Raw genomic sequence first — 15347 nt, 5'->3', positions numbered from 1 at the left:
TTTCCTAGCTGTCAAGGTTGCATAAATAAGTAACTGAAGACTTTGCTGATACGAGGTCAGGTGAGTAGTAAGTTACTGCAGTCATGTGATTTCTCCAGATCCAGTTTTTTTTTAAAGAGAGTGAACATAGAACACTACAGCACAGTACAGGCCCTTTGGCCCACAATGCTATGCCGACACTTCATCCTGCTCTAAGATCTATCTAACCCTTCCCTCCCACATAGCCCCCTATTTTTATATCACTCATGTGTCTAACTAAGAGTCTCTTAAATGTCCCTAATGTATCTGCCCCCACATCCTCTGCTGGCAGTGCATTCCACGCACCCACCACTCTGTGTAAAAACAAAACTTACCCCTGACTTCCCCTCTAATCACCTTAAAATTATGTCCCCTCGTGTTAGCCATTGTCGCCCTGGGAAGAAAAGTCTCTGACTGTCCACTCGATCTGTGCCTCTTATCATCTTGGACACCTCTATCAAGTCACCTCTCATCCTCCTAGTCTCCAAAGAGAAAAGCCCTAGCTCACTCAACCTATCCTCATAAGACATGTTCTCTAATCCAGGCAACATCCTGGTAAATCTCCTCTGCACCCTCTCTAAAACTTCCACATCCTTCCTATAATGAATGCCATGTCATTTTATGAACTGCATCTTCAATATTTGATGGTGCATTAGCCATAAGCAAAGCTGTAAGCTCCAAAACATTCAGAAATTAATAAATAGAACAAGATTTCCTTGAAAGGGTAACAAATTGCTAAATATGTTTCAATTAATTTTCCTGTTGACCCTCAACCTTTGCTTTAACTATCACTGCCAATAATCTAGTGACAATGTGTTCAGTCTCATCTTGGTTTGGAATATGTTTGTTGGAGCCCTCAGTTTCCTATTTATCCTAGAATTAATTCTGCTTTTTGTTATAGAAAAGATTTACAAATATTGTACCCCCATTTGAATTGAAACAGAAGTTTTTTTTTAAGAAAGTGATTGCTTGCCTGGAGCTCACTTTAACATCCTTCAATAAAATGTGTCCAGTTTAGTCATTAGTCTAACGTTTATACCAGATAACTATGCCTCAAATATAAGACCAGACTCTTGCACAGTAAAATAATTACATTGCACAACCATTTAAAGGAGCTTGCTGTGCATAAGTTGACTGTCTCCTTTCATATATTACAATAGTGACTACAGCTAAATGTGAAATGCTTTGGACATCAGGACTGTGAAAAGCATTATATTAATGCACATTTTTAAAGTTTATTTCAAGGACTATACACTGAGACACACCTTTAAGAAATGTACACAGAGACCAACCCATATCCACACACACATTAAGCTCCTGATACTCTTAACAATTGTGCCACATGTTCTGGTTTCAATTATATATTTTAAACCATTTAAATAGCATTTTTTTAAGATTAAAAACTGGATTGCCTTCCATTGCAGATGTTCTAATCACTGCAGAAATGCAAATTTTGCAAAAAATCTCTGTATAAGAATGGGGGGGGGGGGGGGGTGCCTAACTTCTGTGTTAGATGATGCAGCATCAAAGCATAGATCAATTCACTCCCCTTAAATTTTTCCTGCTGGACAAATACAGCCATTGATCAGATCAATTTTAAAGTGCAGTGAAAATGCTGCAAAAGTAATTATTGAAGTCTGAGAGTTCCAATTTTTCCGTATGATTAATTCATAGCTTAACCACCTATTTTTCCACAAAGGTTGCAGAGCATTACTCCAAACAGAGCCTATGTTCCAATCTTTGTATATACAAAAGTTGAAAACTGACAAATATTCCTCCGTCACATTGAAGTATGAAAGCATGAATTAAAGTTTTGCGAGTATAATTGTTTGGCGAATGCCTCCCAAAGCTGCTATTCATGTGGTCTTAAAGTGTTAAAAATAGCATTCAAAAAATGATGATTTTCAAATTAAAATCTGAAGCGATCTATCACAAATTCTTGCTGAATTTAAATAAATGTCCTGTTTGCCCCAATGGTCAGCAAGTTTTAAAGACCATACACATTGTGAGCTGTTATTTACATAATGGCAACAAATTGCAGCTACATACAACCTTTAACATAGTAAAACATCCCAAGGCATTTCACAAGAACAAGATCAAAAAATTAATACCTAGACAAGTGAACAGGGAGGACAACCGGAAACCAAAAACATGGATAAAGAGGTGTTTTCAGAACAACAGCAGAAGTTTTAAAAAAAAGAGACCCTTATAGTAGAGCTTCATGCTCCAATTTCAGAATAAAGGGCACAGACCACCTGAAGCCATGGCTACCAATAGTAGCTTAAATTTTTTAAAAAATCAGGAATGCACAAAAGCCCAACATCAGAGAAGATTGGTAATCTCAGGATATTATTAAACTGGAACAAAGTGCAGAATTGGAATAAAAAGAATTTGAAAAAGATGAGAGTTATAAAACTGGAATATTGCCGGACCAGGACTGAATACAAGTCAGAAAACATGAAATGCAAGCATCATCATCATACCAGGCAAGTTACTCACCCCAAAACATACTAACCATCACTGGTCTCCACAACTCCCACCTCCAATGTACAACTGAAAATAATGTTTAAATCAACAATTCCTTAATTTCTGTTTAAAATCCATCATATAGCAATATGAAAAGCACCAGAATAAACAATTACCAATATGGAACAATAGTGACATTAATACAATTCTTCCCCAGAGTTCTGAAGAACAATAGAAAGACATTAGCCAAATAGAATTTCCTTTGAAGATGTTTTATCCTTCCTTTTATATTGTTATTATGACCAAAGACAATGAACTGATCTAAACTTTGATAGCACTACACCTCCTTAACCAAGTTATTCTAAGCCAGCATGAATAAACTATTCGCTCACAGATAAATAATGGTCTGGATTTTCCTTGCAGTTCCACACAAAACTGCTGGCTTTTAGCTACGTCAGTGTGTGTAAATTTTGGGATTCCCACAAAATCCTGTTAGTACTGACTGAACTCTGCCAATGATTTCCCAGCAGTGCTCCACTGTACAGATTCTAACAACAGAGTAGGAGCTTGTTGGAATTCATCAGCACTTAGATTAGGGAATTTGCTCGTGGATGTTGCACCTTGTTAGAACTGGGACAAGATCTGTGAACTCTTTCATTTGAATTGCAATTGTATAGCTACCAGAAAAAGGTACAAATAACCCAAGTTTTTTTAAAAATTTGTGTATACTTTAATATTTTTGATTACTTAAGGGAGTTTATTTTTAGGAAGATATTTGTTAATTTGATTTCTATTTTCATAGGAGTTTAAATGTATCTAAAACATCAATGAACACTTGACAGGTCACAATGTTGGGACTATAACTTTGGTTGAATAGATTTTCACAGGTCTGACTTCTGGCAAGATGATTTAACCCTGTCATTCAAGATCCAAATAAGGCCAAATAAGTCAGGCTGTGTAAGGATCTAGATTAAATAAATAAATGCATGACAATGGTAAATGCAAGTGTGGAGAGAGGGCCTCATTCAACAAAATCTGGCCATAATCAGATATTCCACAATTCCCAACTTCACATATTTTTTGATCCTATAAGTAATCAATTCAATTAAATATGATAAAATGAGAGACTGGTACCTTTTCCATCTGAGCTATTTTACCCCTTGTGTGAATAAACAAATCAAAAACATGCATTTAAAAAACATGCCTCATCAGAAATATTCAAAGTTGCTGGGGAACATTTTAAATTGATCAGTTGATAATCAACAGTCAAAAATAGAAAAATTGCTCAAGATGATAAATAGATGCCATAATCTTACACTTTATCTTACAGTTACTTTAAGTGGGGGATATATTACCTGGAGTGAAACTAATGAGGCAGATGAAAGCTTAATATTTCAGATTTTCTGAAGTTTTCCTTGTCACAACATTTTAAACAGAATGTAGGAAATGAAAACCCAAGAGCTCTTATCCTTGATGTGAGTGGAGAGTTTAAATCATAAACAGTAGAATAATATGTTGTTCCAAGCTTGTCTGCAGAATTGTTAGATGTTTTGCTTAGCTTCTCAGATCTGGCACAAAATTCACTGCAGTGAGCCCTGCCCTCCTACGACAGTCAAAGTAGAGAGGAATATTCAGGATGGTAATGAGAACCACAAGGCTATATATCGAGAGCACACAGAAGCCCACCTCAGAAACCACCACTTGCTTGCCTTTTCTGCCATCTCCTGTACCATCAGTGGAAGTGTCTGCTATTCCCACACCAGTCTCCTTGGCCATCTAGGAACCCAAAAAAACTGAAGTGGTGGTAAGTCATTCTCAATACCAAGGGATTGCCTATGAGACAGTTCCAGTGACCTAGGTTTGATCCTGTCCTCCAGTAACTGTGAGCAATTTATATGTTCTCTGTGACTGTGAGAATTTCCTCCCAAATCTCAAAGACACAGTGGTAAGTTAATTGGCTATGGTAAGTTTAAATTGTTCCCTAGTGTAGACAGGCAGTAGGAAAATCAATGGCGAGATTATAGACTTGGATTTCAGGGAAACAAGTTGGGAAACGGAAATGATGGAATTACTCAGAGCTGGTATGGAGTTCATGGGCCAAATGGCCTCCTCTTCTGTCATAAATAAATATAAATATGAGAAGAAGTAACAGTTAGCTTTACTTGTTTTTTTATATAATTATTGAATAAAACACTTAGGTTTCAAAGTGTTTGTGGCATTCTAAAAGGTATATTTACTCCAAGAAAGCAAAATGATACTTGCAACAAGCAACATTTAAGATAATCCTCTCAGTCATATCAATTAACCCCTACCTAACGTCAGAATGTGACTATAACAACTTTCACATCCCCAGGAAATGTGAAAGCTTATCACAACCCAAAGATTTCTTGAAGGATAGTTACTGTAATCTGGACAAAACTGCTAGCCAGTTTACACACACCAGGTGAATCACTTGAAGCTCTGATTACATCGAAAAATTCCCTCCTATCCACCCAAAGTGGGAAATATTATCTGCATACCATTTTCCTGCCAACAGAAATTATAGAAATAAAGGATGGCAAAAAGCAACAAAATATGTTAGCATTATGGCTGTGTTACTATGCTAGTAATCCAAAGGCCTGGAGTCCAAATCCAGAGTTCAATCTGTACCAAAGTAGCTGGGGAATTTAAATGTAATTTATTAAATATTTAAATAAAAAGCTGTGAAACTAGTAACTCCAACTTAATTACTTGCTCCGACTTAGCCGGCCTGAATTCCAGATCCATACCTAGAGTTACCATTGATCACTCAGTTCAAAGGCAATTAAGGATGCAAATTAAATGCTGACTATCCTAGCATTCAGGACTCACATTCTGCAAATGAATAAAAATCATGCATTCATGCAGCACCATTAAGACTCAAGGAAACAGATGCCAAACCAAAGAAGGAGCTTATAATAGAGGAAATCAAAAGCTTGATCAAAAGTAAACATTATAGATCGATAGACAAATGGATTTAGAAAGGGGTTTGCAGAGTAAGGGGATTAGACAGTTGAAAAACTTTCTTCTCCCTTTTCTTGGGATGTCCTTCAGGCCTCCCTCAATGGTCATTTTGAATTTTTAAAAACCTAAATCTTATAACCACTTTCTAATGTTTTGATTGAATAAAAGAACATAAAAAAGGTTTTTGGCGCCTTGTCCCAGTTCTGTCATTCAAAAAGATCATGATTGATCTTTTACCCAAATCCCACTTTCCTGCACTAACTCCATATCCCTCGATTATTTTAATATCCAAAAATCTTTTAATCTCTATGTCTTGATTATATTTGATGACTAAGCCTCAACAGCCTTCTTGGGTACTGAATTCCAAAGATTCAACACCTCATGTATGAAAAAATTTCTTCTAATTTCTGCCCTGAATAGCTGAAAACTCATTTTGAGACTAGCCTCTATCAGGGAATCCTAGCAAGGAAAAGACATCATCTCCACATCTACTCAGTCAAGCCCCTTAAGAATTTTGTATTAACAAGTCAATTTGTTCCTCTATGGAAAAAAAAGCAGCACCTTTGTTTTGTAAGAAGTATATTCTGACATAAAACCAACCATATTTTCCAGAGTTCCATGCTAGATGGTTGTCATAAAGACCAAGACATGCATTGCAAGTACTGAAACTCAGTTCAGAAAATATAATTCAGTTGTACTATACTCTGAGAAGCATATATTAAATGCAAAATCAGCAAGTATTTTACAGAATTTAATAGTTGTCAGTGAGCAATTAGAATAATAACTTTCATGACTAATGGATAGGGACATAGATATAGAAAGATGCGGCACGGAAATAGGCTCTTCAGCCCACCAAGTCTGCGCTGACAATCAAGCGCCCATGTTTGCACTAATCCAATTCTAACCAATTTCATTCTCCCCACATTCCCATCATCCCTCACCACCCCCTCTAGATTCTCCCACTCACCTAGAACTAGAAGAAATTTAGACTTTTGACTAAATGGTTAAAGCTATTTTATCAGAATGTCACCGAATATGAAAAACTTTAAACTTTGGGAAGTGAAAAAAAAATGCTGTGATTGATAACCAATTCATCAATGCAACCAAAATCAAATGGTAAAACAACATAATGGTTATGAGTAACTGCTAGTTTAACAGCCTACGTCATTAACGCCATTCACATCCTTATGGCAGTATACAAACATTGACAGAACCAGAGAGAAAAATAACGATAAATAAGGAAATGACAGCAGATATATTTTCAATCTAATCCAGAAAATTATTTCTCAAAGATTAGAAATGTCACCTAATATTGTACTAGATCCTAGATTATATTTTCTTTTACCAACTAAATAAAATTGCAAAATTAAAATGATTTAGCTTTATGTTTTGCTAACTCTGCAAAACAAGCAACACTTTACCCCACAAGAAAATGGTTATAAATGACCCATTTCTTACCCAATTTTGCAAAATGTGGGTTGGTAGGTTAATTGGCCACAATAAATTTCTTCTAGTTTCTAGGTGAGTGGGAGAATCTGGAGGGGGTGGTGAGGGGTGATGGGAACATGGGGAGAATGGAATGGGTTAGGATAGGATTAGTGCAAAGATGGCTGCTAGACTACTGGTAAATACTCAGTGGGCTAAAGAGCCTATTTTCATGCCGCAACTTTCTACGTCTATGTCCCTACAATAAAATTAATAAGGCCTCCTTTATTTTTTAAAAAAGAGGCCATCATATAAACCATTAAACCCATTAGCAATAAAGCAACCAAAAACCCTGGCTCCATTCTTTATTTCCACTATCATCCATTGGCAAAAAAAAATCAAACTTAAATCCAGGTGGTGGTGGAAATTCTAATTCTTGATTGGACAAAATTGCTTTTTTGACCTGGGTTTCCTACAATAGATAGAAGTCCACACATAACCTGGTATTTATTTCAGTTGTTAATGCATCTGTTAGGCAATTTCTTTTAAAAACTACTGACAGCTTCAATGAAAAGGGTCAAGTATAATTCCAATAAAACAAACCAGCAAAAGTCTTTATTTTGAAAGGAATCTAAAATACACATTGGAAAAGCAAGCATCATTCCACTTTATGAAGTATCTTAACTATTACACTTAACACAATATATGCCAAATATTTTTAAATCACAAACATAACTTGAACTGCAATTTTTTTTAAACCACAAGTAAGCATGGCATCTTTATTGCAAATTAAAAATAGTTGATTTTGCAACTTGTTCTATAGAATCTAGGGTTTTGTTTGAGTTGCTATATTTTGTTGTCTGCTAGGCAGTTCCATATCCTTTTTACCTTAAAGTAATTTGATGCCTTTATCTGACAAGACAAATTTGACATCCAGCCAACTGAAGTACCCAATTCATTTAATCTAATCCTAAATAATGATGTCATTCTTTCTAAATGATTAACAGACTACTAGAACAGAAACAAGAAAAAAAGAGATGTAGTGTAAGCCTATCAACTCCCACAACTATCTTGACTGCACCTCCTCCCATCCTGCTTCCTGCAAAGACTAGATTCCATTCTCCCAGTTTTTCTGTCTCCATCACACCTTCATGAGATTTTTCACATCAGGGCCCTTAAAATGTCTTCCTTTTTCCTGAACTGTGGTTTTCATTCAACTATATTTTAAGTGCTCTCAATTGTGTCTCCTCTATTTCCCAAACCCTCTCTCCTCCTATTCAATACATGAAAGAGTTCCCCTTGTTATCACCTTCTTTCCCATCAGCTTCCACATTCAATGGATTACACTCCATAATTTCTGCCATCTCCAAACACATCTCTCCCCATTTCAAAGAGACAGTCCCACAAAAACTCTGGTCCACATTTTCATCTCTACCAACCACTGTCCTCCTTACACTATGAAACCACAGCAGGTGCAAAACCTACCCTTTCATCTCTTCCCTTCCCATCATCCAGCAACCCTATCAATCTTTCCAGATGGAGCAATAACTCACTTGCATTTCTTCCAACTTGTGAAATGCCTACTGCATTTGGTGCTCACAATGTGATCTCCTCTACAATGGAGGGCCCAAACCAAACTAGGTGACCACTTAGCAGACCACCTTCATTCAAGCCACAGTTGCAGATAAGATATCTTTATTAGTCACATGTACATTGAAACACACAGTGAAATGCATCTTTTGCGTAGTGTTCTGGGGGCAGCCCGCAAGTGTCACCACGCTTCCGGCGCCAACATAGCATGACCGCAACTTTCTAACCTATACGTCTTTGGAATGAGAGGGGAAACCGGAGCACCCAGAGGAAAACCAAGCAGATACGGGGAGAACACATAAACTCCTTACAGACAGCAGCCAGAATTGAACCCGGGTCGCTGGCGCTGCAATAGTGTTACACTAACCGCTACACTAACGTGCTTGCCGGAAATTTAAAAAAAAACAAATGCAAGTAGTACTCAGCAGGTCAGGTAGCATCAGTGGAGAGAGAAATAAGGTCAAGGTTTTGGGTCATCAGAACAAGAAAAACAAGATGACAAGCATGTTTTAAGTTGCAGAGAGGACTTTTAAGTTTCCTGTTACTTGTCTCTTTAAATCTCAGTCTCACTCTGATCTCTCTGTCTTCAGTCTCCTATATGGCTTCAAGAATGCTCAGTGTAAGCTCACGGAACACAATCTCATCATCCAAAATAGGCACAATACAACCCTCAAGGCTTAATATTGAGTTTAACAACTCCAGGTAACCCCCTTTATCCACAGGTGCGACTACAGGCAACCCCAGCATTACAGGTTGTATTGCGATTTTCCATAACGTGAAGCCACATTATCTGCGTATTCATAAAGAAACACAAGTTGAAAAAAATAAACTGTGTTTATTTATTTACTATTGTTCACACAAATTCATGAGAGCAAATTTTATTCCATATCCCAAAATTCTGAGTAGTGATTTGTAAATTCTGTAAGGGTGAATATCCGTAACCCAAACAGCCATGACACAAGTGGAGGTCACCTGGATACCTTTGCATCAATTTGTTATATTTCAATTTGTCTCCATCATTTTGTTCCAACTGTTGGTCTTTAGTCGAAATGTTACCTTGTCATCTTTGATCTGAACCCTCTCACAAACAGTCCTTGTTCTCTCCATCTCTTACCCCTCTGCAACATAAAACATGCTTGCCTTCTTTCTTTTCTCATTCTGATGACAAAACATCAAGCCTCCAGTCTTGTGGTATAAAATTTCAAAGATTCACCACCGTCTGCATGAATAAACTTCTTCTCATCTCAATGGAATACCCTTTATTTTGAGATCATGACCCGCTTCTAGACTCATCAGACATGAAAAACATCCTCCATGCGTCCGGCTTGTCAAGTCCTGTAAATAACTACTGGAACTAGTCCAGTGTACCTTCAATGCACTTCCTCTACGGTACTACATTTGTTTTTTTAGGCGAGGATACCTAAACTGTACACAATACTTTGGGTACAGTTTCATCAACACCATATATAATTGAACTAAGACACTTTAACTCCTATATTCAAATTCTCTTATAGAGACTAACATCCTATTTGCCTTCTTAATCACTAGCTACACCTACCGTACATGTTGGCTTTCAGTCCCAGGTCCCTCTGAATATCAACATTACCCAATCGTTCACCAGGTATGAATGACACCAAGTGAATACTACAGCAGAAAGTCTAAAGTATAGAAAATGCTGGGTATGAAATTAAAAAGGGAAACTCAGAAAGCAAAGAGATGGTTATAAAAATATTCTGACAACTAAAAGAAGTACATAAACAGCAACAGGATTACTAAGAAGAGTAGGGCCTGTTATGGTAACCCATGTAAGGAGATAAAGGATGTGGTTAAAACTCCTAATGAAAATTCCGTTGCTGTTTTCACGAAAGAGGGGGATCCTACTGACCTTGTACTCAGGGAGAATAATTGTGAAATACTGGATTGAATGAACATAGTAAATGAGGAAATATTGAAGAGTTTTAACATCTATGAAAGTGGATAAATCAGCAGGCCGGATGCAATATACACAGGCTGTTAAAAATAAAGGGATCAAACTGCAGAGTTTGTGACTAGAATTTTTCAATCCTCCTGCCTACAGAGAGTTGGAGGATTACTAACAATTGTACTGTTGTTTAAAAAGGGAGGACAAAGTAAATCAAGTAATAACAGGTAAATTAAGCCAACTTAGTGATGACCAAATTATTGGAATCCATTGCTAGAGACAGTATAAATCTTCAGCTAAAAGACCATATATTAATCAGGGAGAGTCAGCAATATTTTGTTAGGGAAGATCATGTCTGGCAAAGTTGATTGACCTCTTAAAACACATCAAAAATTCAATGAAGTTATTTCACTTGATGGTCTATTCAGATTTTGGCAACGCATTTGACAAAGTTGCACATGGCAAACTGGTCAATAAAAGTTAAAGCCGATAGTACCGAGGGAGAATGGCAATTTGTTTCCAAATAGCTCAGTGGCAGAAGCAAAAGGTAATGGTTTGAAGGGTGCTTTTGTGACCCAAAGGCTGTTACAATGGAGTTCCATGAAACTCAGTATTCAATCCCTAGCTTTCCACAATATATATTAATGATTTAGACTTAAATGTAGGGGGAAAAGGTAACAAAATTTGCAGTTGATACAAAAAATGGCTGCTATTGACAGTACAGAGAAAAGCTTTAGACTGCAGAAAGATATAAATCATCTGCTCAGTTGGGTAGCAAACTGGAGAATATAATTTAATCCACACAAGTATTTGGGAACCTGCAACAAGACAAGGGAATATACAATAAATGGCAGGATACTGCATGGATGAACCAAGGGACCTTGGAGTGTATATCCACTGATCCTTAAAGTTAAGTCAGAGCAATAAAGCTAAAGAGGCTTGCTGAAAGTTTTCCTTTATTAGCCAAAGCATAGAAGATAACAGCAGGAAGGTTATGCTAGAACTGTATACAATACTAGTTAGGGCAAAGCTTGAATACTGCATACAGTTCTAGAAACCATGTTACAGGAAAGATGCAATTTCACTAGACAGGGTACAGAGGAGTCTAACGGGGATCTCAGGACTGGTAAATCAAAGCCTTGGCAATCTTTCCTTACAAGTAGGACTGTTTTTCTTTGGAACAGAGGCAGCTGAGGAGAGACTTAATGGAGGTGTATGAAATTATAAGCTTCCTCCATACAGCAAATTGGAAGGGCATATTTCCCATAGCAGGGAGTTCAAAAAAAAGTGGCAGTGAGTTATAGTAGATGGCAGAAGGAGTAAAAAGCTGAAGGGCAAAACAAAATCACCCAGTGAGTAGCAGGGGTCCAGAATTCACTGTCCAAAAGGATGGCACAAGCGGAAACCCTAATCACATTTAAAATATGTACCTGAAGAACCATGACTTACAGGGCTACAAACTTAGTGCAGCACAATAAAATGAGGTTGGGTAGCTCTTTTCAACTGGCTCAGACCTCAGGCAAATGGCTGCCTGTGTCATAAATTTCCTATGATTCTATCTAAATAGCCCAGTGAATCAAGAGCACACATTTGAGGACAGATTAGCAAGTGTGGACTGAGGGCCCAATTCATCAGCTATTTCATTGTTTACAACTGGTAGAATTTCAGCACAGGTTATCAACCAAATTGAACAATTTCCCCTCTATCCATTTACATTTAATTGATTTACTGTTCATATATCAGTCTGAACTTTAAGTCACACTCCATCCACCCCCAGATAGATTTGATCAATTTATGGTGGTGGGAAGGACAGACATGTCAGTATAAAACTGGCTGTGGAGGGAATTTTCTTCAATCAAAACAGCCTTCCTTCAGTGGGTATCCTACTTTTGCACTAAGATGCACCATGGGGTGAATTTTCCCTCCATGAACAACAGTTCATACATTCTACTCAGCAATTTCTTGGGGTGAAAAAATAATCAGTAAACATAACATGAACAAATGTGAATCAAACATCCACATTCTACAAAGCATCAATAAGTCACATCATCTGGTTCAGTGGGTATTAAGTGACAATCACCTGCAGCTTTAATTTTAAGCCCTAATATTTTAATGTTGTTTTATAATACAATGCATTGGCTGATTAATTTAAGTAACAACATTTTAATCAGTTGTATTAACTCATGAGGCATTGTCCGTACCAGTTACAAATGGCCATCAGCCAGTTGACACTTTTTCTTACGACAATATCTACTATTTTCAATAGTATAAACTGTGCTAATCACTTCCTTAATATTCCCTTCTAAGACCCAAAAGTACAAAGGCAGTGGATATACGGGAATACCATTGCCTCTAAATTCCCAATGAAATATCCCAAACAGAACACACAGCAATATTGTGCCACCACTTGTCAATATCACTGAACTCCCTACCTAAAAGACTGGGAATTCCTTCAAACAGTTTAAGGAAGCTGTCCATAACCTTAAAGCAACTAGGGATAAACAGTAAATCTGGCCTTGCCAGTGGCAACCATATCCTGAGAAAAAATTGAAAGAGGTTATCTTCATCGAACACACCAGAATTTTTAGCTTTTTTGGGCACTTTGCTACTGGAGAGTTTTGTGATTACAAGTAAAAATTATAATTTACCATAAAATTTGTCACCTACAACCATATATCCCTCCATATTTTCCGATGTTGAAAGATCCAAAAAGTTAGGAAAAGAAACTAATTTAGCAAGGCAAGAATCACTAAAATTCATGGGGCAGGCAAACAAGGCTGAAGATTTTAATAACTAACTGGCCTGATAAACACAGAGCACGGGTGACAATTTCCTTCATCCTAATTAGGTTCAATGCTAGTTTAAAATACATACTAAAACTGATTGCAAAAGGGAAAAGTGTTGATTACAAGCAGCAACAAAAACCCCCAAAATCTACTCAAATATGTAATTATTATCTCTTCAAAATCCTGAAATACAGCCATTTCCTCTGAACAGATCATTTGCCCCATTTGTAATGGAATTAAGGTAAACTTTAAATGATGGAGGCTTCAAAAAAGTTAACTCTAACTTAATTAAGAACTCCATTATAAACTAAGTTTAGATTTGGAATTTATATCCTGAATCACCAAAATAGATTATAAACTAATTCATTGTCAGGAATTGTGTGTGTGTGTGTGTATTATATAGGCCTATATCAACAAGAATCCCCATGTCAAAAGGTCTGTACAGAATATATAGGGCCACCATTTTTAATCAACTCTTAAATGCTGGTCAGTTTCCAAATATGATTATGAATTAACCTAAATGTAATATGATCCTCTGGTCCAGCTATCAAAATAAACCAAGTTCCCAAGGAGATCACCTTTCAAAATGAAGGTGGAACACTGACGCAGGTAACATGATTACTGTTCAACAATAAATATTTATCTGAAGCCCCTTTCAGTAATAATTAATGTAACTAACTTTTGGAATTAAAGTTTAACTTTTTCGCAACCAATTAATAGAACCAACCCACCCACCCACATGATTTCGATCTTGAGCTACTCTGTAGTTCTCAAAAGTTCCACTTCAACATCAACACAAGGGAGTGAGGAGGCAGTTAACCTTCCTGACGCTTTTGTTAAAACGCTATAGGGCCGATTTACGACCTCCAGTAATAAGTTCCATCAAAGACCTTGAAGTGGACTTGGGCGATACTTTCTCCGCCCATCTCCTCCCTCCTCTTCAACCCACCCCAAGCATGGGATCTGGAAGAGCCCGAAGACTTCCGCACATTTTACAAACAGATATAGTAGATTCTGACCTAACAAACACACATTGGAGTAACCTTGGGATATCCAAGCTTTCTTTTCTTTCCCCTAGAAGTTATACAATAACATGTTGTACACAGTGTCACCGGGCAGGTTCGAACCGGACATACAAGTCGCCTGAAATACAGTACATTACACAGTCAAGCCCTAAACGCATACCAACATAGTTGCGTCACCTGACACAACTAGAAAACTCCCGGAGTAAACTCTTACCTTTAAACTTTTTTTTATCGGAAAGGGCGGGGCAACATAATTTCAAGTATAAAACACTCAGATCAGTAACTTACTGTATTCCGTGTCCACTCCCCACCACCTCCTTTACTTTGCAGCCACTGGTAGATATCGGGGCCTTTGCCCTCCCTCAGATCACTGACAAACGCCCCTAAATACTCTTTGCAGAATAAGCTTTCACAAACCCCGGGCAGCTCGAACGACAGCCTCCGAATTGTTAAACTCATCCAAATCTCACCGTTCAGGACTGGCGTACCGCCGCTGCGCTCGTCGCACAACCACCGGCTGACTGACAAGCTCCACTACCCCGACCGTTTCCTCCACTGCCCTCAACCTCCGGAGCTGAGTCCGCTCGGCACCGCGCAAGCGCGTCAACCCCGCCCCGCGCGCGCCTGCACCGTCAAACCCGGGGCGCGCTCCCGCCCTCCGTGACTGGTTGTGAGCTCAGCGCTGGGCGGCTGTGGCTGCGGCTGCGCGCATTCCCCTGAATGTTGGGGAACTGCCGAATTTCCGTGAGTTGTTCCACAAGGTGACCGGAGTTTGCACCAGCACGGCAGCAAGGAAGTACCCAACCAGCTCCCCAGGAGATCTCCCGGCTGTGCTGCACACAGGAGCACTAGTTATAGTGATGAAACTGTCCCTGGTATAGCAGTAGATTCATTGCATAGAGAAGAAGGGATGCAAGAGCGAAGGGTAAACATAACGTAGTTTAGTTTTTAATTCATTGAGTTAGCTTTAATTTTTTTTAAAGAGTTTGAGGTGTGGCTATGACATCTGTTCTCTGGCAAGGCTTGTCCATCTACGTCGCGATCTGACGTCGCATGAGTCTCTAGTTATTTACTAGAAAGTAGAAACCGGGGTAGAGGAAGAGAGCCGACTTCAGGTCGTCGTATGTCAGGAGT

At 38.1% G+C, this 15347-nt stretch overlaps 1 protein-coding gene across 2 annotated transcripts in view; it reads right to left on the bottom strand.

Moving 5' to 3' along the window:
* LOC127578357 (protein kinase C and casein kinase substrate in neurons protein 2-like) overlaps positions 1-14980 on the bottom strand; it is a 114197-nt gene extending 99217 nt beyond the window's left edge. Inside the window, exon 1 of one of the 2 annotated variants that reach the window (XM_052030296.1) lies at positions 14684-14980. The gene's annotated coding sequence lies outside the window, so the exon portion shown is untranslated. The remainder of the gene's footprint in view (positions 1-14683) is intronic. The other variant, XM_052030297.1, reaches the window with a different exon arrangement.
* Between the last annotated feature and the right edge of the window lie 367 nt (positions 14981-15347).

This window comes from Pristis pectinata, chromosome 15 (genome assembly GCF_009764475.1).
Source record: "Pristis pectinata isolate sPriPec2 chromosome 15, sPriPec2.1.pri, whole genome shotgun sequence".
In the NCBI taxonomy this organism is placed as follows: Eukaryota; Metazoa; Chordata; class Chondrichthyes; order Rhinopristiformes; family Pristidae; genus Pristis; species Pristis pectinata.
This window is presented reverse-complemented; position numbering and strand designations above follow the sequence as displayed.